This window comes from Schistocerca serialis, chromosome 3 (assembly GCF_023864345.2).
Source record: "Schistocerca serialis cubense isolate TAMUIC-IGC-003099 chromosome 3, iqSchSeri2.2, whole genome shotgun sequence".
Lineage (NCBI taxonomy): Eukaryota > Metazoa > Arthropoda > Insecta > Orthoptera > Acrididae > Schistocerca > Schistocerca serialis.
The window spans coordinates 1,054,978,443-1,055,004,305 of NC_064640.1; the positions used below are offsets into that span (position 1 = coordinate 1,054,978,443).

General features: G+C 43.2%; 1 long non-coding RNA gene across 1 annotated transcript in view; it reads left to right on the top strand.

Annotated features, from left to right (window-relative positions):
- The window catches only part of LOC126469640 (uncharacterized), a 789,853-nt gene that overhangs the window by 576,420 nt on the left and 187,570 nt on the right, over positions 1–25,863 (top strand). Inside the window, exon 2 of the long non-coding RNA XR_007586035.1 lies at positions 21,537–21,651. This is a non-coding gene — a long non-coding RNA (uncharacterized LOC126469640). The remainder of the gene's footprint in view (positions 1–21,536; positions 21,652–25,863) is intronic.

Genomic DNA, 25,863 nt, shown 5'->3' on the forward strand with positions numbered 1-25,863 from the left:
AGGACACTCCTCAGAGACATTCACTGCACTGGTGTTTAGAGTGCTCATGGCATGAATGAAAAAAATAGCACTTTTGCTAATAAAGTGCTTACCTTATTTGAACACTGTTTTCCTCAAAAACGTACCAAGGTTGGAGCAATGTCTACAAAGAAGCCATGGATTACTCAAGGAATAGCGGTATCTTGTAAATCAAAACGAAAACTGTATCTGTCAATCCAAAACAGTTCTGATGTTGATGCTATAGCACATTACCAGAAATATTGCAAATATTAAAGACTTTAATATGGACATCAAAGCAAATATATTACAAGGAAAAGAAAGTCATATCAGATAACAAAATAAAGACAATATGGGATATAGTGAAGGAGGAGACCAGTAGAACAAGACATGTAGAGGGACAAATAGCATTAAGAGTAAGTGAAACATTGGTGACAGATGTGTCTAGTGTTGCAGACCTATTTAACAAACATTTCATAACTGTTACTGAAAAGATGGAGTTTTCAGGTTCTGTAGATGCTGCTATGGAATACCTCAGACCAGACATTTCAAGTAACTTCCATAATATGAATTTGACCCTCACTACCCCAGCAGAAATAATGTCCATCATAAAATCTTTAAAATCAAAAACATCTAGGGGGTATGATGAAATATCAACAAAGCTAATTAAAGAATGTGATTCTGAGTTAAGTAAAATATTAAGCTATCTGTGTAACCAGTTGTTTAACAGTGGAATATTTGCTGAATGGTTAAAATATGCTGATGTTAATCCACTGTTTAAGAAGGGAGATAAAGAAATAGCATCAAATTTCCATCCAATTTCACTTTTGCCTGCATTCTCAAAAATTTTAGAAAATGTAATGCGCAATCCAATTCATAACCATCTTATCTCAAGTATCATACTGTCAAAGTCACAGTTCGGATTTCTAAATGGTTCTGATATTGAGAAGGCTATCTACACTTACAGTGAAAATGTGCTTAATTCATTAGGCAAAGATTTCAGGCAACTGGTATATTTTGTGATCTGTCAAAGGCATTTGACTGCGTAAATCACAATATCCTTTGAAGTAAATTAGAATATTATAGTGTAACGGGAAATGTTGCAAAATGGTTCGGATCTTATATCTCTGGCAGGAAACAAAGGGTGATATTAGGAAAGAGACATGTATCAAACTATCAGGCATCATCCAACTGGACACTAATTACATTAGGGGTCCCACAAGGTTCCATTTTTGGGCCCTTACTTTTTCTTGTGTATATCAATGACCATTCATCTGTAACATTACCAGATGCCAAGTTTATTTTGTTTGCCGATGATACAAACATTGCAATAAATAGCAAATCACATGTAGTCTTAGAAAGATCAGGTAATAAAATATTTGTGGACATGAATCACTGGTTCCTAGCCAATTCTTTGTCACTAAATTTTGAAAAAACACATTATATGCAGTTCAGAACTTGTAAGGGGTGTCCCACAAGTATATGCCTAACATATGACGAGAAGCAAATAGAAGAAATGGACAGTGTTAAATTTTTGGGATTACAGCTTGATAATAAATTCAAGTGGGAAAAGCATACCACAGAACTGCTGAAGCGTCTTAATAAATCTCTATTTGCAATGTGAATTGTGTCAGACATATGGGATATAAAAGTGAAAAAGCTGGCATATTATGCTTTCTTTCATTCCATAATGTCATATGGAATTATTTTTTGGGGTAATTCATCAGGCCAAGCTAAAGTTATCTGGGCACAAAAACGTGCAGTCAGAGTTATATGTGGTGTGAACTCAAGAACATCCTGCAGAAATGTGTTTAGGGAACTAGGGATACTAACTACTGCTTCCCAATATATTGATTCTTTAATGAAATTTGTCATTAAAAATGTATCACTTTTTCAAACCAACAGATCAATTCATGGAATCAATACTAGAAATAAGAATAATCTTCACAAGGATTTAAAGTCACTTAGTCTTGTGCAAAAAGGTGTGCATTATTCAGGAACACACATTTTCAATAACTTGCCAGCAGCCATGAAAAGCTTAACAACCAATGAAATTCAGTTTAAGAGAAGCCTAAAGAATTTATCTGTGGCCAACTCCTCCTATTCCATTGCTGAATTTCTCAGTAGACCCAATTGATTTGTGTGTTCATTGTAAGTGTGTGTGTGTGTGTGTGTGTGTGTGTGTGTGTGTGAGTATAATCTAACTTCGCCATTTAAGTGCAGTAATATGTTCATTGTAAATATTTTAGTAGTTGTATTACACGTTTATTACCTAATAAATAAATTAAAAAAAAAAAAACTTTTTTATTTTAAATTCAGTGCATTAGTATTTGTAAAATGATTCTTTCATATAATGTTCATTAAAGAATGACGATCATTCCACTTGGGACCTGTGGAATGGACATTAGCTTATTTATTTGAGTTGTAAATATTTGTCATGTATTATTGTTTTTCTGACATGTTCTACATCCTGGAGTATCTCCTAGCTATGGATCACTTGGAATGAAAGTAAATGTAAGTTAATCCAATCTATAGTCATCACAAAGTTAGTTTCTCTCTTCTACACATTTACCACTCATCAATGTTAATTTCTCATTAATGATATGAATATAATAGAGGGAAATATTCCACGTGGGAAAAATATATCTAAAAACACAGATGATGTGACTTACCGAACAAAAGTGCTGGCAGGTCGATAGACACACAAACAAACACAAACATACACATGAAATTCAAGCTTTTGCAACAAACTGTTGCCTCATCAGGAAAGAGGGAAGGAGAGGGAAAGACGAAAGGATGTGGGTTTTAAGGGAGAGGGTAAGGAGTCATTCCAATCCTGGGAGCGGAAAGACTTACCTTAGGGGGAAAGAAGTGTATACCCCTTCTGACAGACAGACAGACTGCTGACAGACACATCACAGTGAACGAATTGTCACGCTACATTGGGATAGGGGAAGGAAGTGTTTGCAGAATATTGAAAGTGTTGGCGTTGAAAAAGGTTTGTGCCATGTGGGTTCCCAGGATGTCAACAGTGGCTCACAAAGAAACAAGAAAAATGGTATGAAGTGAACTTTTGGAACAGTACGACAATGGTGGAGATGAATTTTTTGGAAGAATTGTGATTGGTGATGAAACATGGCTCCATCATCTTTTACCAGAGATGAAGAGGCAATCGATGGAGTGGCATCATGGAAATTCACCCAAGAAAAAAAAATTCAAACACACACCTTCTGCTCAAAAAGTTATGGCTACGGTGTTTTTTAATTCTGAAGGTCTCTTGCTTGTGGACATAATGCCAAGTGGAACCACCATAAATTCTGATGTATATGTGATGACACTGAAGAAACTTCAAGCTCGACAGATTCATGTTTGACCACATCAGCAAAAGCAGGATGTTTTCCTATTGCATGACAATGCATGGTCACATGTCAGTCAAAAAACCATGAAAGCGATCACAAAACTCAGATGGACAACACTGAAATACCTGCCTTAGAGTCCTGACCTGGCTCCATGTGATTATTATCTCCTTGGGAAACTGAAAGACTCTGTTTGTGGAACAAGGTTTGAAGATGATGACTCCCTTGCACATGCTGCCAAACAGTGGCTCCAACAGGTTGGTCCAGAATTTTACCATTTGAGTATATAGGCGCTGGTTCCATGATGGCGTAAGGCAGTTGAGAGGGGTGGAAATTATGTGGAGAAATGAAAATATTGTTCCTAATGGATATATCTACACACTGTAAAACTTTCAAACATGTAGAATAAAAGATGGATTTTAAGAAAATAGTGTTCATTTCTTTTGGAGTGACCCACATTTGAGTACCACTTACAATAATCAAGAAAGCTAAATATGCTGGGCATGCCTGCCAAAACAAACTGCTGACCCCGGACAAAACCTTCAAAATCGCCAGACATCTGTGTCAAATCATATTATTTTCCTAGGCACACACATTCTGTAGACATGATTTTACCCTGAACTCCAAAACAGTTACCAAAAACTACATTAGGCAACACCAAATTTTAACATTTTGTTTGCGGAGGACCCCCAACTCTTCTTTTGTTAAGCGATATTCCATTCCCCCAAACCCCTTACTCCCTTCCCACCACATCATTTGTCCACCGCTTGACTGACCTAGAATTGCCTCTGATCTCTAGTGCTACAAGGCACATCATTTATATAAATAAGGAGCAGGAGTGGCCTCAGAACTGACCCTATGTCGCCCCCCATTTAACTGTGCCTCACTCTGATTCCACATCGTAGCAATTCTCAGTGCTATGAAGAACGACCTTCTGTTCTGTTCTTAAGGAGATCTACAAATTGTGAGCCACTCCCCACATTCCACAATGGTCCAACTTCTGGAGCAAAATTTTGTGATTGACACAATCAAATGCCTTAATTAAGTAAGGTGACTAGTGTTTGAAACCTTTTGTTTTATCCATCCAGTACCCCAAAGAGGAAATACACCAAAGAGCCAAAGAAAGAGGTACACCTGCCTAATATCCTGCAGGGCCCTTGCATGCACACAGAAGTGCTGCAACAGGATGTGGCAAGAACTCAACAAATATCTGAAGTATTGCTGGAGGGAACTGATACCAAGAATCTGTAAGAGTACGATGGGATGGAGATCTTTTCTTAACAGCACGTTGCAAGGCATCCCAGATATCCTCATATCTGGGGAGTTTGGTGGCCAGCGGAAGTGTTTAAGCCCAGAAGAGTGTTCCTGGGATCACTCTGTAGCAATTCTGGAAACGTGGTGTGTCGCATTGTCCTGCTGGAATTGCCCAAGTCTGTCATAATGCACAATGGGCATGAATGAGTGCAGGTGGTCAGACAGAGTCATATCTAGACACGTCAGGGGTCACATATCACTCCAATAGAAAATTTCCCAAACCATTAAAGAGTGTCCACCAGCTTCAACAGTCCCCTGCTGATGAGGAGGGTCCATAGGTTCATGAGTGTCTCCATACCCATACACGTCCATCTGCTCGGTACAATTTGAAACAATACTCATCTGACAAGGGAACATGTATCCAGTATCAACAGTCCAATGTCAGTTATGACAGGCCCATGCGAGGCATAAATATTTGTGTCATGCAATGAAGGATACAAGAGTGAGCCTTCAGCTCCGAAAGTCCATACTGATGATGTTTCATTTAATGTTTCACATGCTGATACTTGTTGATGGTACACCATTGAAAACTGCAGCAATTTGTGGAAGGGTTGCACTTCTGTCATGTTGAATGATTCTCTTCAGTTGTTGTTGGTCCTTTTCTTGCAGGATATTTTTCCGGGTGCAGCTGTCAGAGTTAATGTTTTACTGGATTCCTGATAATCACGATACACCTGTGGAATGATCATATAGGAAAATCCCCACTTCATCAGTACATAGGAGACACTGCGTCCCATCGCTCGTGCACCGACTATAACATCACGTTCAAACACAGATCTCGATAACCTGCCATAGCAGCAGTAACCGATCTAACAATTGCTCCAGACACTTCTTTTATATAGGTGGCACCAACCAATGTGTCACAGTCTGCCTGTTTACATATAATTGCATTTGAATACATATGCCTGTACCAGGTTCTTTGGCACTTCAGCGTAATATAGCATTGTAGCGTTTTCAGTTGTTAGCACAGTTCTGAAATCGAACTGTACATTTGACAGCAAATTATGTGAAAGGAAATGATCAATTAGCCTTGCATACTCAGCACTTTCAAGAAATTAAACACTGATGGTATAAAAATACACAAGTTGTAATGTAGGACCCCAAAATATTAAAACTGCAAAAAAAGTAAAGAGAAAATCATTAAAAATTTTACAGTAAATGTTGAAATACCTGAAAATACAGGTATAATGATGTTTAATGAAGAAGGCAAAGCACCTTTCCTTCATTTAATTTGTCAAGCGAATGCTGAGTGGTAAATCGTCTAAAAGATATTGTCAGTTTCAGTGAGTGAGCGGTTCTGATTGTATCCCTGATAAGAATTGTTTTGTACATCTCTTCTCCACTGGCACAACTGCCAGAACTACTGAACACCCCAGTTAGTATATCCATCATATCCTTCCATGTGTCCACCTACCTGTCACTATCTCTGCTACCCTTCCCTTTATATAATCAATATTCCTGTTACTCATCTCTGATACAGCTTCCACATGCCTGATGTGAGTTCTGCAAGCAGTCTCTTATATAGACTTACTCAGTTCTCTAGTATTTTGTGAAAAAGTCTGCCACTTGATTCACTGATGAATATGCTTATGTAATCATTCCACAAACTGCTACACAAGTATCTGTACATGTTGACCAATTCAGATCACAACTCACTGACAGCGTAATCACAGGACACTACATTTCTCCATAATGTGAAGTGCTCAGTTTTAAATTTCTAGACATTTAAAGCAATATACAAATGTGACATGTTTAAAAAGTTGAAGAAAGGATTTAATATTTGCTCACTTCTTATACGAAAATGTACAGCAATGAGGTGTGTCACTTTAGTTTTACGTGGTGAGAGAAACTGATTCTCGAAAGAAATCACCGAACTGCTTCACAATTCATAGAAGTACAAATACAAATTCAGTTTAATTGTATAAGTTTGTTTGGATGAACAGAAAGTATTTCTGAAGCAGATTATAATAATTTTAGTTCATCATAAGAGAATACTTGTACTTAAGGTTGTTCATCTTCTAATGAATGACAGCAAACTGATACAGAAAATGGCTGTGTACTTCCATATAAATATCACAATGCACCATGCAAATCAGAAGGGTGACAAAGATTTTTTAAATTGTGCATGCATAGCGTCCAAGTCTTTAACAACTTTGAGTAGTATCACTAATATCATAAATCTTGACAGTATGTTACACAATGTTAGCACTATTAAAACTTAGCAACATTTCATTGAAGATGGAAGGTGTGTGGGAAAAGCAATAAGACTGACAACACTGCAAGTGATCTAGGAATGCTGTGTTGTTGTTCTTGTGTGGATTGGTGTAATCATACCTTCCAGATGCTCAGTCCAAATTACAGATCTGTATAGCTGTCACATTATCTTTGAGAGTGCTATCAGCAAAGTCGGGTTTTTGTTGTGTGCTATGAATATGGAACAGCACAGTTTAATGTGTGGAATGCAGAAATGTGACATTTGAAAAGTTGAAACAGGCCTAAGGGGAACATTTCTTATCAAGAGCACCCCTTTTTCACTGGCACAAATCATTTCTGGAAAGCTGAGAACAACTTGAAGATAAACTTCACTCAGTGAGACTTTCAGCTTCAAAGACTAACGAAAAGTCTAATATTTGTACACTCGTCAGAAATCAAATTGACGTTTAACAATAAGGATGGTGGGCAACTTGTTGAACACTTTCACCATACATCAAATTTTGACTGAAGTTTTGTACATGTAAAAGGTTTGCACCAAAATGGTGCTAAAAACTCCAATTCAGCAGAAGAAATATGTGCACTGATTTTTAGAGGCCTACCAATGACCACAAATGATACAGTTATGTGATCACAGGTGATGGATCCTAGATTTTGGAGTATGATCCTGAGACAAAGCAGCAAAGTGAGGAGTGGCACAGAGATTTCCACAACCCTTCTGTTGTGATTCACTAATCTTTCAAAGTGCCGCTGCGCAGTTACGCGCGTCCTCCACATGCGGTGCTGTCTGCCAGCCATGCAGCACCAGCGCCACCTAAGCGGCCAGCCAGCCAGTGGCCGCTAGACTCGGACAATTGGCGATGAGGTAGTGAATTTTTCTTTTTCATGGTTGACCCACAGGTTTCCATGGCTAATTAAGTCAACTATTGCAAGGTCTCATTGAACAGCAAACACTTCTCACAAATGCGATTTGTAATTTTGTCATGGCATCCAATGCGGGGTGTCTCTTGTCATGGTCTCTCCCTCCTTTTCCTCCTTACGATAAGACGGCAGAAGACTGGTCTGATTACGAAAAACGTCTTCGACAGCACTTCTTGGCATTTCATGTCTTGGACAACCAAAGATATAAAATTTCACCTCAAATGTATCGGTTGTTGTCGCAATTGTCTCCTTTGAAAGATCTTGTGTTTATGTCCTTTGCTGAAATGTGCTCACTTCCGTCCGTATATTTTCAAAAGCATACGCATATGGTAGCCTATCGTGTTGCCTTTTATCGTTGTCAAAAACAACCGAATCAATCCTATCATGCTTGGGCTGCTGAACTTCATGGCCTTAGTTGAAAGTGTTGATATTTTACTGACGTTCACAAAGAATCCTACGCCGATTCCATGGTACGGGATGCTATTATCTGGTCGGCGCCCGACAAGAAGTCAGGCAACGTGCCCTTCAGTTGGCAAATCCGACTCTAGATGAAGTCCTATCCATTGCTCAGTCTTTTGAAATTTTTCGCGCTGCATGAGCACAAATAGAGGCATAGGGTGACATCGGGGATGTACAATCTCTGTGAGCTGTTGACAAAGCATGCGGTGTGTCCCCACCAGCCGACATGGCCGCAGTATGCTCCCAAGTGCAGCTTCAGCCTAGCCGTAAACAAACCTCTAAGAAACTGCAGCAAACCCCACGGCAACTTCCTTCATGTACGCAGTGTTTTACAAAACATTCACGAGAGGATTGTCCACAGCGTTGGTCCGTGTGTCACAAATGCACAAAGAAGAGTCATGTGTCATCCGTTTGCAAATCTGACCGCATACATGATGTTCATGAATATGACGCTGATTCTGCTTCTTTGTTGTCTGTCAATAGTACTTCTTCCCTTTCAGGGAAGTTATTCCTCACTGTCCAAATACTGGGTCGGGATATTCGCATGCAGGTGGATATTGGTTCTGCTGCCACTATCATCAGTTCTCAGACGTATCTTCAGTTGGGTTCTCCAATCCTGCTACCTGTCACTAGGCAATGATGGACTTACAATAAACAGAAGATTTTTCTCTTGGGACAACTTGATGCTGAGGTATCTTACATCTGTAGTTTGCATTGTTCCCATATTTGTGGTCGACCATAGTAATGCGGAGAATCTTTTTGTTTTCGATGCCAGTCGTGTTTTTGGGTTCTCCATAGATGACTGTCAATATCGTCTCTGATGCTATTCCTTATGCTCAATTGGATTCCTTGTCAATGACATTTTTTGTCCTTTTTTTGTCCTAGGTTAGGCTGTGCAAACGACTTTGAAGCTCATATCACGCTCAAATCCACTGCTCAGCCTAAGTTTTTTCAGGCTTGGCCCATTCCTGTGGCCCTTCGTGATCGGGTCAAACGGGAGCTGGATCGTCTCACTGCTTCAGGGGTCCTGCTTCCTGTCACTTCCAGTAAGTGGTCCTCTCCTGTCATTGTCGTTGCTAAGCCCAATGGTGATATTAATCTCTGTGGCGATTTCAAAGCCACTGTAAATACTAAATGCCTCATCGACACTTACCCTAAGCCTCAACCTGAAGAACTGTTCACTAAACTTGCTGGAGGCCAGTATTTTTCTAAACTTGACCTGTTAGAAGCCTATCATCAGCTTCCCCACAATGCTGCTTCCCGGCAGTTTCTGGTCCTTAACATGCCTTTTGGCCTCTATCAATACGAACGATTGCCATTCGGGATTGCCAGCACCTCTGCTCTCTTTCAGCGATTCTTGGAACAATTATTGCTCACTGTCCCTGGGTGTATAAATTACATGGACTACATTGTTGTCAATGTCTCCACCACTGAAGAACATCTTCAGAATCTCTGCACACTTTTTGTGGTGTCACCACCAGACACCACACTTGCTGGATGGTAGGCTTTAAATCGGCCGCGGTCCGTTAGTATATGTTGGACCGGCATGTTGCCACTATCAGTAATTGCAGACAGAGCGCCGCCACACAGCAGGTCTAGTCTAGAGAGATGCCCTAGCACACGCCGCAGTTGTACAGCCAACTTTGCTAGCATTTTCAGAGACGACAGTTTAGCATAGCCTTCAGCTGCATCATTCGCTACGACCTAACAAGGCGCCATATTCAGTTACTATGTCTTCTGAACAGATAATATTGTGACTCATGTACTGTCAAGAGCGATGTTCATCATTAATGGATTAAAGTTAAGTATGAAACTAATTACATCCGCTTTCTGAATTCTAATTCATTGTCATGTTCCAGACCTCATGTCAGTATAGTTCTTCCCTCCTCACGGCAGCCTGCATGAGCTAAGATGCGTGTATTTCGGGCTCCTCTAGTAACAAGGTGTTGGCTCTTCTGCCAACACGACATTTTTACATGTCTTAGAGACTGCTGGCATTAAGTGTAATTTGCAGAAATCAAAATTTTTTTCCAGCCTCTATCACGTACTTGGGGTTTCAACTCTCTTGGTATGGTATTTGTCCACTTCAGCAAACTGTCGCTGCAATCGATGCCCTTCCCCCCCTACATCTGTTAAGGAACTGCAGGCCTTCTTGGGGAAAATAGCATACTATCACAGGTTTCTACCGTCTACTGCTTCGGTGGCTCAGCTGTTGCATTGCCTGTTGCATAAAAACATGCCTTTTCACTGGTCCGTGTCATGCGATGTGGCGTTCCAGAAATTGGAGACTATGCTGAAACAGGACCCGTGCCTGGCTACTTATCAACCTGGCCAACATCTTATTCTTGCTATGGATGCCTCTCAATACAGAATTGGTGCAGTCCTGGCCCACCATTTTTCTGACGGTTCTGAACAACCCATTGCTTATGCCTCCAAAACGCTCACAGATGGCCAACAAAAGTATTCTCAAATTGAAAAAGAAGCTTTGGCCATTATTTATGCTCTTCATAAGTTTGGTGTTTTCCTCAATGGATCCTAATTTCATCATGTTACGGACCACAAACCACTTGTTTCCTTGTTTCATCCATCAACGTCACTTCCTGACAAGGCTGCACACCGCCTCCAGCGTTGGGCTCTCTACTTGTCTCGTTTCAATTATGAGATTCATTTCTGGCTGACAGCTCAACATGCGAATGCTGATGCACTGTCTTGCCTTCCCATGGGTCCTGATCTGGCATTCGATAGGGATGAACTCTTGTGTTTCCACCTGGATGTGCCCGAGCAGCGGGTTGTGGACGGGTTCCCCTTCACTGGGGACCGGCTGGTGGCTGGTGGCTGCTATGGGTTCTGACCCTACCCTCTCCCAGGTTTTACGCTGTATTCAGAAGGGTTGGCCAGGTCATATGTCCGCTAAGACTTCTGATCGATTGCGGAACTACTACGCTTTGTGTTACCACCTCACACATAGGGATGGTGTTATCCTCCTTTCCACAAAAAATGCTTCACTGCGTGTTGTGGTACCTGCACCTTTGCATGCTTCGGTATTGCATCTCCTTCACCAAGGGCACTGGGGTGTCTCTCGCACAAAATCTCTGGTGCGCTGTCATGTGTACTGGCCCAGCATTGACTCAGAAATCGTACATATGGTCGCTGCCTGCGGCCCTTGTGCGTCACAGGCCACCGCACCGAAGTTATCTTTGTCACCATGGCCTTTGCCTGAGAAGCCCAGGAAGCATATTCATGCTGACTTTGCGGGATCTATTTTAGCTGCTTATTGGCGTCTCACTACTGACACCTACTCTAACTTTCCTTTCATTGTCCATTGCCCGTCGCCTACCACCGTGGCAACCACAAAAGCTGTAGCTCGCATTTTCTCTTTGGAAGGCCTTCCCTCTACTCTCGTTACTGATAATGGCCCACAATTTGCCTCTTCTGATTTTGCTGATTTCTGTGCCCATCACAGCGTCATGCACATCATGGCCCCTCCATTCCATCCACAGTCAAATGGTGAGGCTGAACGTCTGGTCTGCACATTTAAGGCTCATATGAGGAAACTGCTGACTTCTTCTGCTGCCGCTGATGATGTGCTTCTCCAATTTCTGGCTTCTTACCATTTCACCCCCACTGGCGACTACAGCCCGGCTGAGCACTTACATGGCCGACTGCCCTGCATGCTACTTCCTCTTCTGCAGCCTCCCACCTCACGGCCGCGGATGCCTTTGCTTGGCCAGTTCACCACCGGCGACCGTGTATGGGTACGGGGATATGGTAGGCAGCCAAAATAGAGTCCTGGCCACATCTTACAACACTGTAGCTGACGCCTGTACGATATCCAGATGGACACGGGTGTTGCAGTGCGTCATTTGGACCAGCTTCAGCCTCGTGAGCCGGCAACACCTGTTCCGGATGCCGCTACACCACCTTTGGCTCTACCTGACACTCAGGATCCTGGAATATCTCATTACTCACAACACAGTCCTCTCACCATCATCTCAGTGCCACCACAAGAACTGACGCCAACAGGAGATGTGCCCATGGAGGAACCAAATGTTAGAACAACTCTACTTGCCTCCTTCTCCTACGGACACAGACACATCACCCTTGTCTCCTGTTATAACAACCGGACTTGCCGCAACAGGCAGATTGGTGCATGGGGCCCCAGCAGATGCAACCCCCACGTCTCCTGTCATTTCAACCTGTTATCATCGGGGACACATCCGTCCATACAGGAAGCCTCCTCCTCAAGGCTTTATGGCCAGTCAAACAACACCTATGGATGTTAGAAATCTACAGGCCACCTCCATCAAGATCTGTGCAAAAATTGTAAGAGGGGGAAAAGTGTTGTGAATCGCCAATCTTTCAAAGTGCCACCGCAGCAAGGCCACCTAAGCGGCCAGCCGCGAGCAGCCGCTAGACTCAGACTCAGTTCTGATTTGACTGTTAAAGTGTACACACGTCGTACTTTGTTTACTTGATCTGCGAATTACATGTATTGTGTCGTCCTTGAAATATATTTATTTAACTTGAAGTTATAACACTCTCTCCAGGAAAAACTGCCTGTCAATTGTTTTACAAAGATGAAAGGCCCAGGAAAAGTGTGAATCAAGGGAGACTAGACACTGATTACAAATGAATGCTTCATCATGACAATGCCCCATGTCACACAACCCCTTCCATCACGAAATTTTTGATCTGAAGAGGCATTCCTAGTATTCTACAGCCCCCCATTCTCCTGATTAGATTCCTTGTGACTTTTCTCTTTCCTGAAACTGCAAAATGTCTTAAAAGGAAATCATTTTGGGACCTTGCAGATCATTCAAAAGAACATGACTGATCACATTAAAAGCTGTAACAGTTTAAGCCTTTCATTGCCACTATCAAGACTGGAAGTGATGACTCCACCAGGGTACAGCTGTCAAAGGGAGCTACTTTGAAAGGGACAGTATTATTGTTCAAGAAATATAAAAACTTGGTAGATAAATAATCAGTCTCTTTACTTTTTTTCACACACCTTGTTTGTGCATCTTTCATCATGTACTACTTTATTATCAGTAATTGCAACACCTGCAAAAAGACTGAGATTACTGTTAATACTATTTCTCTGTTCATTAATATACCACATTAACAACAGGAGCCCCAACATATATCCCTGGACGAGCCTGAAGATACATCTACATCTGGCGATGACTCACTACTTAAAATAATGTGCTGCATCCAGCCTAATGAGAAATCTTCCATCTGCTCACAATCTTCAATGGATAGCATATATCAGTGATAGTCAATCAGATCACTACCACCCACCAACAGGTATTCTATTAGGTTTTCATAAAATTCTGACAAAGTATTTGTTAAGTAATTATTGTTACGTAATTGTTACTTTCTTAGTTTATAAGTCACCATTACTGTAGAACTGATGGGTGGGTAAAAACTTTTATTACCAACAGGAGATAAAAAATTCAACAGAAGGTAAAAACAGGTTGACTAGCCTTGCCATATATGGTCATTGTTTCATTTTTTTGTCAAATGCTTTCACAAGTCAAGAAATATTGCACCAACCTGACAGCCTTGAGCCATGGCTTTCAGGGCAGTGTGCAAGAAACGCAGAACTTGCATTCTGTAGGACTGATACTTTTGGAATCCTTACCTGTTGCCTTGGGGGGGGGGGGAGGGGGAGGGGGGGCAAGGTGGGGGGGAGGGGGAGGGGGGGCAAGGGGGGGGGAGGGGTGCAAGGGGGGGAGGGGGGGCAAGGGGGGAGGGGGGGCAAGGGGGGGGGGGAGGTTCATTCTGTACAAGTTATCTCAAGGTATCTTACAGTGATTGTGTTTGTCTTTTCTGGATCTCTTCTCCTACCCTTCCTGGAGATCAGTGTAAAATAGGGACACTACTCCTGGATTTTCTTTAGTAAAGGAACATTCTGAAACACTGCACATCATTTCTGCTATTCATGTGCCACACTCCACTCCATTTCCTGTGTCGTCCATAAGTGCCTGGACTAACTTTTGTGCCACTTACTGCCTTTACAATTGACTGGAATTTCTTTGTGTTTTGTGAGATGTCTTTGAATAATATTCTGTTACAGTAATAAGTGAAGGCATCCCATTACTCTCAACAGCCACCTAGATTAATTTTTTTTTTTTTTTTTTTTGTTTGTGGTTTTAGGGCGCAAAACTTCTATGGTCATTAGCGCCCAGCCCGTGACGTAGAAAACAGGAAAAAAACGAAATTTAAAATCAGCAGCAATGGAAACAAAGTCAGAAAATTTGAGAAACTAAAGGCAGAAGGAATGCTTAAAAGTCCACTATAGAAAGGGGTTGGTTGTCCCCCAAAAAAAAGCTTCAAATGACTGACGTCATTTCACTGTCTCTAATAAACTGTAGAACGCGGTCAGCTGAGCGCGTGTCATCTGCTAAAATCGACGATAGATCAGGCGATAGCTGTAGACGGGAGCGTAACGGATTAAAATAGGGGCATTCAATTAAAAGGTGTCTGACCGTCCACAGCTGAGAGCAGTGGGGACAGAGTGGGGGAGGATCACCGCTTAAAAGATGTCGATGACTAAAAAGACAGTGCCCTATCCGGAGTCGGGCTAAAATTACCTCCTCCCGACGACGCGTTCGGGAGGAAGAGGTCCAAGCGCAAGGAACGGCTTTCACTTCCCGCAATTTATTGTGGGGAAGTGTTGACCAATGCGCATGCCATAAATGAGTGACTTGGCGACATAAACCGCTCCGTAGATCGGTAAACGGAAGAGACTGAAGAGCTGGCCGAGGAAGAGAGACTGCAGCCTTGGCTGCTATATCGGCCGCCTCATTTCCACAGATACCAGCGTGTCCCGGGAGCCAGAGGAACGCCACTGAGACGCCCCCCAGGTGGAGCAAGCGCAGACAGTCCTGAATCCGGTGGACCAGAGGGTGCACAGGGTAAAGAGCTTGGAGACTGAGGAGAGAGCTGAGAGAATCTGAGCAGATTACGTACTGTATCCGCTGATGGCGGCGGATGTAGTGGACAGCCTGGAGAACAGCGTAAAGCTCCGCAGTATAAACCGAACACTGGTCGGGAAGCCGAAAGTGATTTGGGGTGTCGCCAACAATATAGGCACTCCCTACACCTAACGATGTTTTCGAGCCATCGGTGTAAATAAATGTGGCTTCCGTCATTTGTGCACATAGAGCAGCAAATGCCCGACGGTAAACAAGTGTAGGGGTACCATCCTTGGGAAATTGACATAGGTCTCTGAGCAAGTCGATCCGGGGACGGAGCCAAGGCGGTGCTGTACCCCAAGTTGTCAAGAAGGTTTTAGAAAAGCGGAAGGAAAGAGAATGGAGCAGTTGACGGAAGCGGACTCCCGGGGGTAGGAGGGAGGAGGAGCGGCCTGCATACTCGACATCAAAGGAGGCGTCGAAAAAAAGGTTATAGGCTGGATTAGCAGGCATGGAAGACAGATGGCTAGCATAACGACTCAGAAGGACTGCCCGCCGATTGGACAGTGGAGGTTCAGCAGTCTCAGCATAAAGGCTTTCCACAGGGCTGGTGTAAAAAGCTCCAGACACTAAACGTAATCCACGGTGGTGGATAGAGTCGAGACGCCGAAGAATAGACGGCCGAGCAGAGGAGTAGACTATGCTTCCATAATCCAATTTCGAGCGCACTAAGGCGCGATAGAGGCGGAGAAGGACCACCCGGTCCGCTCCCCAAGAGGTACCATTCAGGACACGGAGGGTGTTAAGGGAACGCAGACAGCGAGCCGAAAGATAGGAAACGTGGGAGGACCAGCACAGTTTTCTGTCAAACATAAGACCCAAGAATTTTGCGACGTCGGAAAACGGAAGGTTGACAGGACCTAGATGTAAGGAGGGCGGAAGAAACTCCTTACGTCGCCAAAAATTTACACAAACGGTCTTACTGGGTGAGAAACGGAAGCCGGTTTCGATGCTCCACGAGTGGAGGCGATCGAGACATCCTTGAAGACGTCTTTCAAGAAGGCTGGTCCGTTGAGAGCTGTAGTAGATCGCAAAATCGTCCACAAAGAGGGAGCCCGAGACATCAGGAAGGAGACAATCCATAATTGGATTAATGGCGATGGCAAACAGTACAACACTCAGCACGGAGCCCTGGGGTACCCCGTTTTCTTGGGAGAAAGTACGGGAGAGAGTAGTGTTCACCCGCACCCTAAATGTGCGCTCTGCCATAAATTCGCGAAGAAAAAGGGGCAGCCGGCCTCTAAAGCCCCAAGAGAACAGTGTGCGGAGGATGCCTGTCCTCCAACAGGTATCGTACGCTCTCTCCAGATCAAAAAATATTGCTACCGTTTGGCGTTTCCGGAGAAAATTGTTCATGATATAAGTGGAGAGAGCAACAAGATGGTCAACAGCAGAACGATGCTTTCGGAATCCGCATTGGGCTGGTGTTAAAAGACTGCGGGACTCCAGCCACCAAGCTAAACGGTAATTCACCATACGCTCCAAAACCTTACAGACACTACTCGTGAGAGAAATGGGGCGATAGCTAGAGGGGAGATGTTTGTCCTTTCCAGGTTTCGGAACGGGAACGACGATAGCTTCCCGCCATCGCCTGGGAAAGGTACTGTCGGTCCAAATTCGATTATAAAGGCGAAGGAGGTAACGCAGGCTATGGGTTGATAAATGCAGCAACATTTGGACATGGATACCATCCGGTCCTGGGGCGCAGGAGCGAGAAGAAGAGAGTGCATGTTGGAGTTCGCGCATGGAGAAAACAGTATTGTAGCTTTCGCGATTTTGAGAGGAGAAAGCAAGATGTCGCACTTCCGCTGCACGTTTCTTCGGGAGAAACGCTGGCGGGTAATTTGAAGAGCTCGAAATCTCAGCAAAGTGCTGACCCAATGAGTTAGAAATTGCGACGGGGTCCACTAAGGTATCATGCGCGACAGTGAGCCCAGAGACCGGGGAGAAACTAGGCGCGCCTGAGAACCGTCGAAGCCGACTCCAAACTTCCGAGGAGGGAGTGAAGTTGTTAAATGAGCTAGTAAAGAATTTCCAGCTTGCCTTCTTGCTATCGCGGATGACGCGACGGCATCGCGCACGGAGCTGCTTATATCGGATACAGTTGGACAAAGTTGGATGGTGACGGAAAATGCGAAGAGCACGTCGCCGCTCACGTATTGCGTCACGGCATGCCTCGTTCCACCAAGGAACTGGAGGGCGCCGGGGCAATTCGGAGGTGCGTGGTATGGAACGTTCCGCAGCTGTGAGAATAACGTCGGTAAAATGTGTGACCTCATCGTCGACGCTGGGAAAGCGACGGTCATCGAATGTCGCTAGAGACGAAAAAAGTGTCCAATCGGCTTGGGCAAACTTCCAGCGTCGCGAGCGCATATATGGCAGTTGAGGCTGCAGTCGAAGAACACATGGAAAGTGGTCACTCGAGTGTGTATCATCAAGGGCGAACCATTCGAAGCGCCGAGCTAGCGGAACAGTACCGACCGCAAGGTCCAAATGGGATAAATTTGCCGTGGAGGCAGACAAAAATGTGGGGACCCCAGTGTTGAGGCAGACTAGATCCGCTTGGTGGAAGACGTCTAGCAATAGTGAGCCACGTGGACAAGGATGTGGAGATCCCCAAAGCGGGTGGTGGGCATTGAAGTCCCCAACCAGCAAGTAGGGGGGTGGAAGCTGATCAAGAAGATGAAGGAGATCAGCTCGTTCCATTGGTGTAGACGATGGAATGTATACCGTACAAAGAGAGAACGTGTATCCAGAAAGGGAAAGACGGACGGCGACAGCTTGGAAGGAAGTGTTTAAGGGGATTGGGTGATAATGGAGAGTATCATGGAGCAGAATCATGAGTCCTCCATGGGCTGGAGTGCCTTCAACAGAGGGGAGGTCATATCGGACGGACTGAAAATGAGGGAGAACAAAGCGGTCATGGGGACGCAGCTTTGTTTCCTGAAGACAGAAGATGACCGGCGAGTAGGATCGTAAGAGGATCGACAATTCCTCCCGATTGGCGCGAATGCCGCGGATATTCCAGTGGATAATGGACATAGGGTGAACAGAAAATGGAGGAACGTCACCAAGGGTGCTGTCAACTCAACGACTGCTCAGAGCTTGCGACCGACAGGATGGAATGGCATTCAGTCGAAGGCAGAAGATCCTGATCCATAGGTTGGTCAGGAGCAGCTCCTGCCACCAACGATCGGCCAGTTGACCGGCCACCAACAGTGCGCCTCGGCGACACAGAAGATGGCCGAGGGCGATTTCCGCCAGGTGGTGCTGTAGATGGGACACGCCGTGGCGGAGAAGGAGAGGAACTGTGTTTCTTCGTAGCCTTCTTGGAGGTATGTTTAGATGAAGGAGGAACCGATGGTTGTGAAGTTGCAGTACGTAAAAACTCTTCACGAGAATGCTCTTTTTTTGAAGACTTGGCGTCTGACTTTTGGGCTCGAGATTTAGCAGAACTCGACGAAGGGTGAGCCATAGAGTGGGCAGGCGAAAGAGGTGAGGTTGAACGGGCGATCTTTGCGCTGGCCGATCTGACGACCGTGGTACTAAATGTGAGGTCGCAAGTCTGCGTGGCCGCCTCCTTTGTTGGCCGAGGAGAAGCAAGGACAGCGCTGTATTTTCCTTTCTGAGGCACGGTGGGCTGTCGACTGGCGAGTAACTTTCGAGCAGCAAAGGTCGACACCTTTTCCTTCACTCTTATTTCCTGGATCAGCTTTTCGTCCTTAAAAACAGGGCAATCTCGAGAGGAAGCAGCGTGGTCACCCATACAGTTGATGCAGCGAGGGGATGGAGGTGGACAAGCACCCTCATGGGCATCCCTGCCACACGTAACACATTTGGCCGGATTGGAACAGGACTGGCTGGTGTGATTGAACCGCTGACATCGATAGCAACGCGTAGGGTTCGGGACATAAGGGCGAACGGAAATTATCTCATAGCCTGCTTTGATTTTTGATGGGAGTTGAACTTTGTCAAATGTCAAGAAGACAGTGCGGGTTGGAATGATGTTCGAGTCAACCCTTTTCGTAACCCGATGAACAGCGGTGACGCCCTGGTCAGACAGATAGTGCTGAATTTCTTCATCAGACAATCCATCGAGGGAGCGTGTATAAACGACTCCACGCGAGGAATTTAAGGTACGGTGCGGTTCCACCCGGACAGGGAAGGTGTGGAGCAGAGAAGTACGCAGCAATTTTTGAGCCTGGAGGGCACTGTGTGTTTCCAACAACAGGGTGCCATTCCGTAGTCTGGAACAAGACTTTACAGGACCCGCAATTGCGTCGACACCTTTCTGAATAATGAAAGGGTTGACCGTGGAAAAGTCGTGACCTTCGTCAGACCGAGAAACAACAAGGAACTGTGGCAACGATGGAAGAACCGTCTGTGGCTGAGACTCAGTGAACTTACGTTTGTGAGCAGACATAGTGGAAGGTGAGGAAACCATTGCGGAAGAATCCCCCATGATTACCGGCGTCTCCGATGGCGCGCTCCTCCCTTGTGGGGGCCCTCACCGAGGGCACACCCGCCTTAGGTGATTGTTCACACCTCAGGTCACACCTCCCGACAAACGGACGGAGGGACCAATCGGCACTTTCGGAAGGTATCAGCTCGGGTAATCACCCCTCCCTGGGCCTGGCCTTTACCAGGGGGTACGTACGTGTCCTACCTGTCTACCCGGGGCGGGGAATTACGCGTTACCCCGTCACCGGCTACGCATGGAAGTGCGTGGGTCGGCCTTCAGACACGCACAGGGAGGAAGAAAGAGAAAGGGAAAGGAAAGAAGAGGGGGTCTCAAACGCCGCAGCGGAGAAAAGGGTAAAGAGAAGAGGTAAGGAATGGAGAAGGACAAAGGAAGGAAGAAGACATACAAGCAAGGAAGAAGAAGAATGCGGTACATTGACAAGCGTCCGTCTCCGGACGTAGGCGCAAACCATACTCCCAGAGGGGGAGAAAGTGAAGGAAAGAGCCAGAGGTGAGGGGGGGGGGGGGTGAAGACAGGGGATGGGGAAGGATGCGGAAAGGGAAGGTATGCAGCCCGGAAGGGAAGGAAGGCCACATTAGCTCGGAGCCCCGTGCTCGCTACGCACGTATCCACAAAAGAGTTGTGGATCCCCTGGGGGGCTAGATTAATTTAACATCCCTGTCTATAATACTACGCTTTGTTTTATGTGTACTACGTAGAATGTTAGTCTCATTTGGAGTTTCTTAAAGAGACCACAAACTGTGCACAGTACCTCCCATCACAAACTATTCTATCTATCCAGTACTAGTTCAACTATCCTAAGCTTCAGCTACAGTTCCACTACATCCTCCTCCCCAGAGTTATATGTTACCAGGTCCCCATTTAAAATAATAATACTACGTATATATGTAGTTTACTGAACATGTAAATCATTATACTAATTTTTGTTGCCCTTATACCTTCAGTAATTATTATAGGTACAAGTGTCTCACTATCAATGACCTGAGTTTCAATGTGAACATTACATGAAGCGACGTCTAATGAGAGACACTTAATCACTATAACAGTACAAATTATGCAATGATTTCCAAACTCATCATTATATTGGTACAACTTACAAACATGAAACTTGCTGGCAGATCAAAACTACGTGCCAGATCAGGACTCAAAGCTGGGAGCTTTACCTTTCGCAAGCAAGTGCCACTGACTGAGGGATCCATGCCCATCTTATGGCTTGCCCTCACAGCTTTATTTTCACTAGTATCTCATCTCCTACATTCCAAACTTCACAGAACTTATCATTACATCACTGTTAGATTTCTTCATCTTCTTCTTCTTCTTCTTCTTCTTCTTCTTCTTCTTCTTCTTCTTCTACTATTACAACTGCCCTTTTATGGACACCCAACAAGTGAAGGATTCAACAGATTCAGTGTTGCACAAACAGCTTCCATGAATTCAAACTGTCCCATCTGCCATCTTCAGTGTTCCCAAGGCAACAAGACCTGTATTTGGCAATTTTTCATGTCATAAAAGTCAAACTAACATTTCACAAATCGATGTTAGGCCTCTTAACTCCATCTGTCTGTGAAAACTAACTTCCAGTAACCAGTAACTCCATAATCAAAGAGTGTTTTGAAACAGCATAGATTTCTCTAATCTGTCAATAACTAGGCTTCTCTTATATATTTACACATTTAGCAACTTCCTGTATTACATTATAGTATTCTTTTCAGAAACTATTTTTGCTTCAACTGCAAAATTTAACAAAATGTATTTATGAGGTTTTCATTGCCTGCCACCAATATTTCATTTTTTCTTTGTATATTATCTTTCCAGCTCAAGATATTTGTTCTTCAAATCCTAGAAGAACAGCTTGTGATGGGATGGATGCTCTGCCATACACAATCACTGTGCAGCAGCTTTGATGGAAGCAGGAACTACTCCATAGCAGGTACAAAATAAAGTATAGGGTTGTAGATAGAGAGCTACTGAAGGAATCACGTTTCACTCTCAAAAGTTTGGAACATGAAACCTTGAAATGACTGTTTCCATTGTTGTTGTTGTTGTTGTTGTTCCTGTCTTCAAGACTAGTTTGATGCAGCTCTCCTTGTAAGTCCAATCTGTGCAAGCCTCTTCATATCTGCGAAACTACCACATACTTGCATCTGAACCCTTTTCTTTACCGAAGCCTTAATCTCCCTCTGTCATATTTACACCTCACATTGCCCTGCATTACCAAACTGACAATTCCTTGATAGCTTTCATTGGGTCCTTTCAACTGAACCCATCTTTCAACGAAGTTATTCAATAAATTTTCTTTTTACCCAGTTCATTTCATTATCTGCTAATTTGTTATTTGGTCAACACCATTCTTACATACACATCAAAAGCTTTTATTCTCTTGTCGTCTGAAATGCTGATCACACACATCATTTACTACACTAAAATAATTTTAGAAACGTTCCTGGCATTTAAACTGAAATTGGATGTTAACCTGCCCTCTTTTTCATAAACTGCTATTGCCAGTCTGCATTTAATTGCCCTTCTGCTTTGAAAACCATTTCACTGCCCAAATAGCAAAATTCACAATACTTGTAGCGTCTCATTTCCTAACATAATTCCCTGATTTAATTTGCCTCTATACCATTACATTGTTTTGCTTTGTTGATATTCATCTTCTCAACATACTGTCCACTGCACTCAAGTGAAAGCCTTGGGTCAATGACGTCGTGTAGATTCAGTACTTCTCTATTTCTGAAATGCATAAGACTCTGTACACTTATGGTTATTATCAAAAGTAGGACCATTGGAGAGTAAGGAAAAATTTATGACTGGGCTGACAATTCTTTGATAGGAAGCACACAGCTAGTGTGCTAACTCTGGCATAGAGTTATTGACAGATGTAGAAGTGAAATCTGGTGTGCACTAGGAAAATGTGTCAGGACTGTCGTCATTTTTATTGTACATTTGTGGCCTCATCTACATTATTAACCTCTGGCTTCTTGTGGATGATACAGTTATCTGTAATGAAGTATTGTCCAAGAGAAGCTGCCCAAACATTCAGTCAGACCTTTAGAATATTTAAAAATGGTATATAGCTTGGCTACTTGTTTTTAAATGTTTGCAATGTGAAATTGTGCACTTCACAAAACAAAAATATGTACTACTATATAACTGTAGTACCATGAGTGACAATCAGAATCTGTGGAGATAAATGGATGTACCGATACAAAATATGAGGGTGATTGAAAGTGAAGCCTTAGAAGTTCAACAAAATTTCGGAAAGTTGGGCTCTGGGGTTGGTAGGTGGCAGTAGTGTTCCTTGGGGTTCAGAACGACAGACAAAAGACAGCACCATCCACAACAATATGGCTGCTTCCCTGTCAACATGCACTGCAAATGAGCAAGACTGTGATGCATTGTTTCTGTAGTGTGGTATCAAAATTCATAACAGAAAGACAGTGCAGTATGATGGTTTGCGTTTGTCATTGCACCAAGGGTATGAGTGGTGTAGGACGTTTGAAAGTGGTCTAATTTCTGTTAAGGATGCCCCAAGACCAGTGCAGGCTCACTGTGTAGTAACGGATGAGAACACTGAGTTAGAGGAGCAGCTTGCAAAAGATAATAGACACCTGAGTCTGAACAAAATAGCTACAAGTTCGAAGATTAATATTGGTTCAGCACAGAATATTGTTCACAATGTACTGCAGTTCGATAAGATGTTTTTGAGTTGGATACCATGTCAGCTGACTGTCGAATCGAAAGAGCATCACGTCAGTGGCTGTGAAGGTGCATTTCTGAGAAAAATTGTTACAATCAATGAGACTTGGGTCCACTTTCACCAATGAGAAATGAAAAATTCAAGCGACGAATGGCAACACACCTCATTTCCGAAACCAAAAATATCAACACTCAGGTGTTTGCTGGAAAAGTCATGCTCATTCTCTACTGGAATGCAAATGGAATAATTCTGGAGCATTATGTAGGTTGTGGAGTGATGGTAACTAGAACTACTTATTCAGAAATGCTGAGAAATCAGTAGTAAATGATGAGGACTCTTGACTTTAAGAATACTGCTACAGCAAGACAATGCCAATTTGCACACAGTCCTTAAGAGATTGAGATTATTCAGGAAATTAAATTTGAATGTCTGATACATCTTCTTCATTCACCAGACCACACTCCTAGAGAATCACCTGTTAAATGCACACTCACAAGCAACGGTACATAAGCATTTCAGAAGTGATAAAGAGGTGAAAACCACAGTGCACGGCTGGCTACACACATGACCAAAATAATTCTTTCATCTTGGTATCTATGCACATCCAAATTTGTGGAATACATGCATTCAGCATCAGGGAGACTACATTGAAAAATGACATGCAAGTGTTTTGTCCACTGTTCCAATTAAAAATATTACTACACTTTTAAGATTTTCATTTGAATCACCCTCTTAGAACAATGACAGAGTCTCAATCATATGTAAAGTAGGTTGACAGAATGAGGTTCATTGGCAGATAATGAGGGAAATGCAGTCAGTCTATGAATGACGTTGCATACATTGTGTGGGAACTGTGACAAATAATTGACATATACAGAAAAGGGAAGCATGAATGGTCACAGATTTGTTTGACCTCTGGGAGAGTGCCATGAATATCCAGAAAGTACTTAACTGATAAATGCTTTAATACTGACAAAAACTCCCCTGTGGAAACCTACTTATTACGTTGGCAGAATGAGCTTCAAGTGATAAATCTAGGAATATACTACAACCCACTATGTACCATTTCCACAGCAGTCACAAAGATGAGGTTAGACTAATTCAGTGTGTAAACAGGATTTAAACAATCATTCTTCCCACTATACATATGTGAATGGAATGCACGAAAACTGCAACAACGTGCAGTGGAAAATATCTTCTGCCATCCACAGTGGTTTGCACACCATAAAAGTAACTGTAGAATGAATAAAACTGTAGATCAACTACCTTCCTGTCCCACTCTCTTCTTGACCACAACCGTCTTTTATGTCATTAAGCTCTTGTAACTGCAGTCTGATTTCTGAAGTCATAAATAACCTTTCACTCACTGCATGTCACACCCACTACCTTGGAAATTTCAATAAGGGTTGTAAAGACAATATTATTAAAAGCTTTCTCTGAATCTACAAATGTTTGGAACACATGTTTGCCTTTCTTCAAGCCCTTCTAGGGTAAGTGGTTAGTTTGGTATTGTTGTTCCAGAACTGACACTATTGCTCTCCAAGATATAGTTGTAATGCTTTTTCCATGTAAGAAATTCATTCTTTATTTTGTAGCCATAGCTTATCAGGCTCACAGTTCAGTATTATTCACATGTCAGCACCTACCTACTTTGAAACTGGAATTTTTACATGCTTCCTGACGTACAAGGATATTTTGCCCATCTCATATCCGGCACTTGAGGATCAATAATTCTTTCGTTGCTGAATCTCCCACTGATGTCCGTACTTCAGATGTAGTGTCACCTACTCAATGGACATTATTTCCTCTTAGGTTTTTCAGTGCTCCATCATACTCCCTTTGCATTATCATATCTCTCATCTCATCTTCACCTACTATTTCTATTGCTGTAATATTGTCCTCAAGTTTGTTTCCCTTTATACAAATTCTCTATATTTTCTTTCCACCTTTCAGCTTCCCCTTCTTTGTTTGGTACTGGCCAGCCATCAGAGCTCTAGATATTCCTTCAGCTGCTTCTCTTTTCTCCAATGGTCTCTAATTTTCCCCATAGAAGCAACTCATCTTTATCCAAATTACGCATGGCTCTAAGGCCTAGGCCTAGCCATTGTCTTGCAGCCATTTGTGCTTACCCATTTCACAATTTGTCAATTTTATTTTCCAGATATCTGTATTCACTTCTGACTGCCTCATTTGCTTCATATTTTATATTTTCTCCTTTCGTTAATCAAATCTCTCTCTTTTTTTTTACATGTTTGACATTCTGCTGCTTTCCCTATTTTATCTCTCAAACCTAACTCTTCATCATTTACTGTATTAATTTCCCTGGTTTAGTTCAATGTTGCCTAACACTCCTTCAAACTCTCAAAGATCTCTGGTTTATACAATGTATCCAAGTCCCACCTACTGAATTTCGTACTTTCCCCCACATGAGACACATGAAAC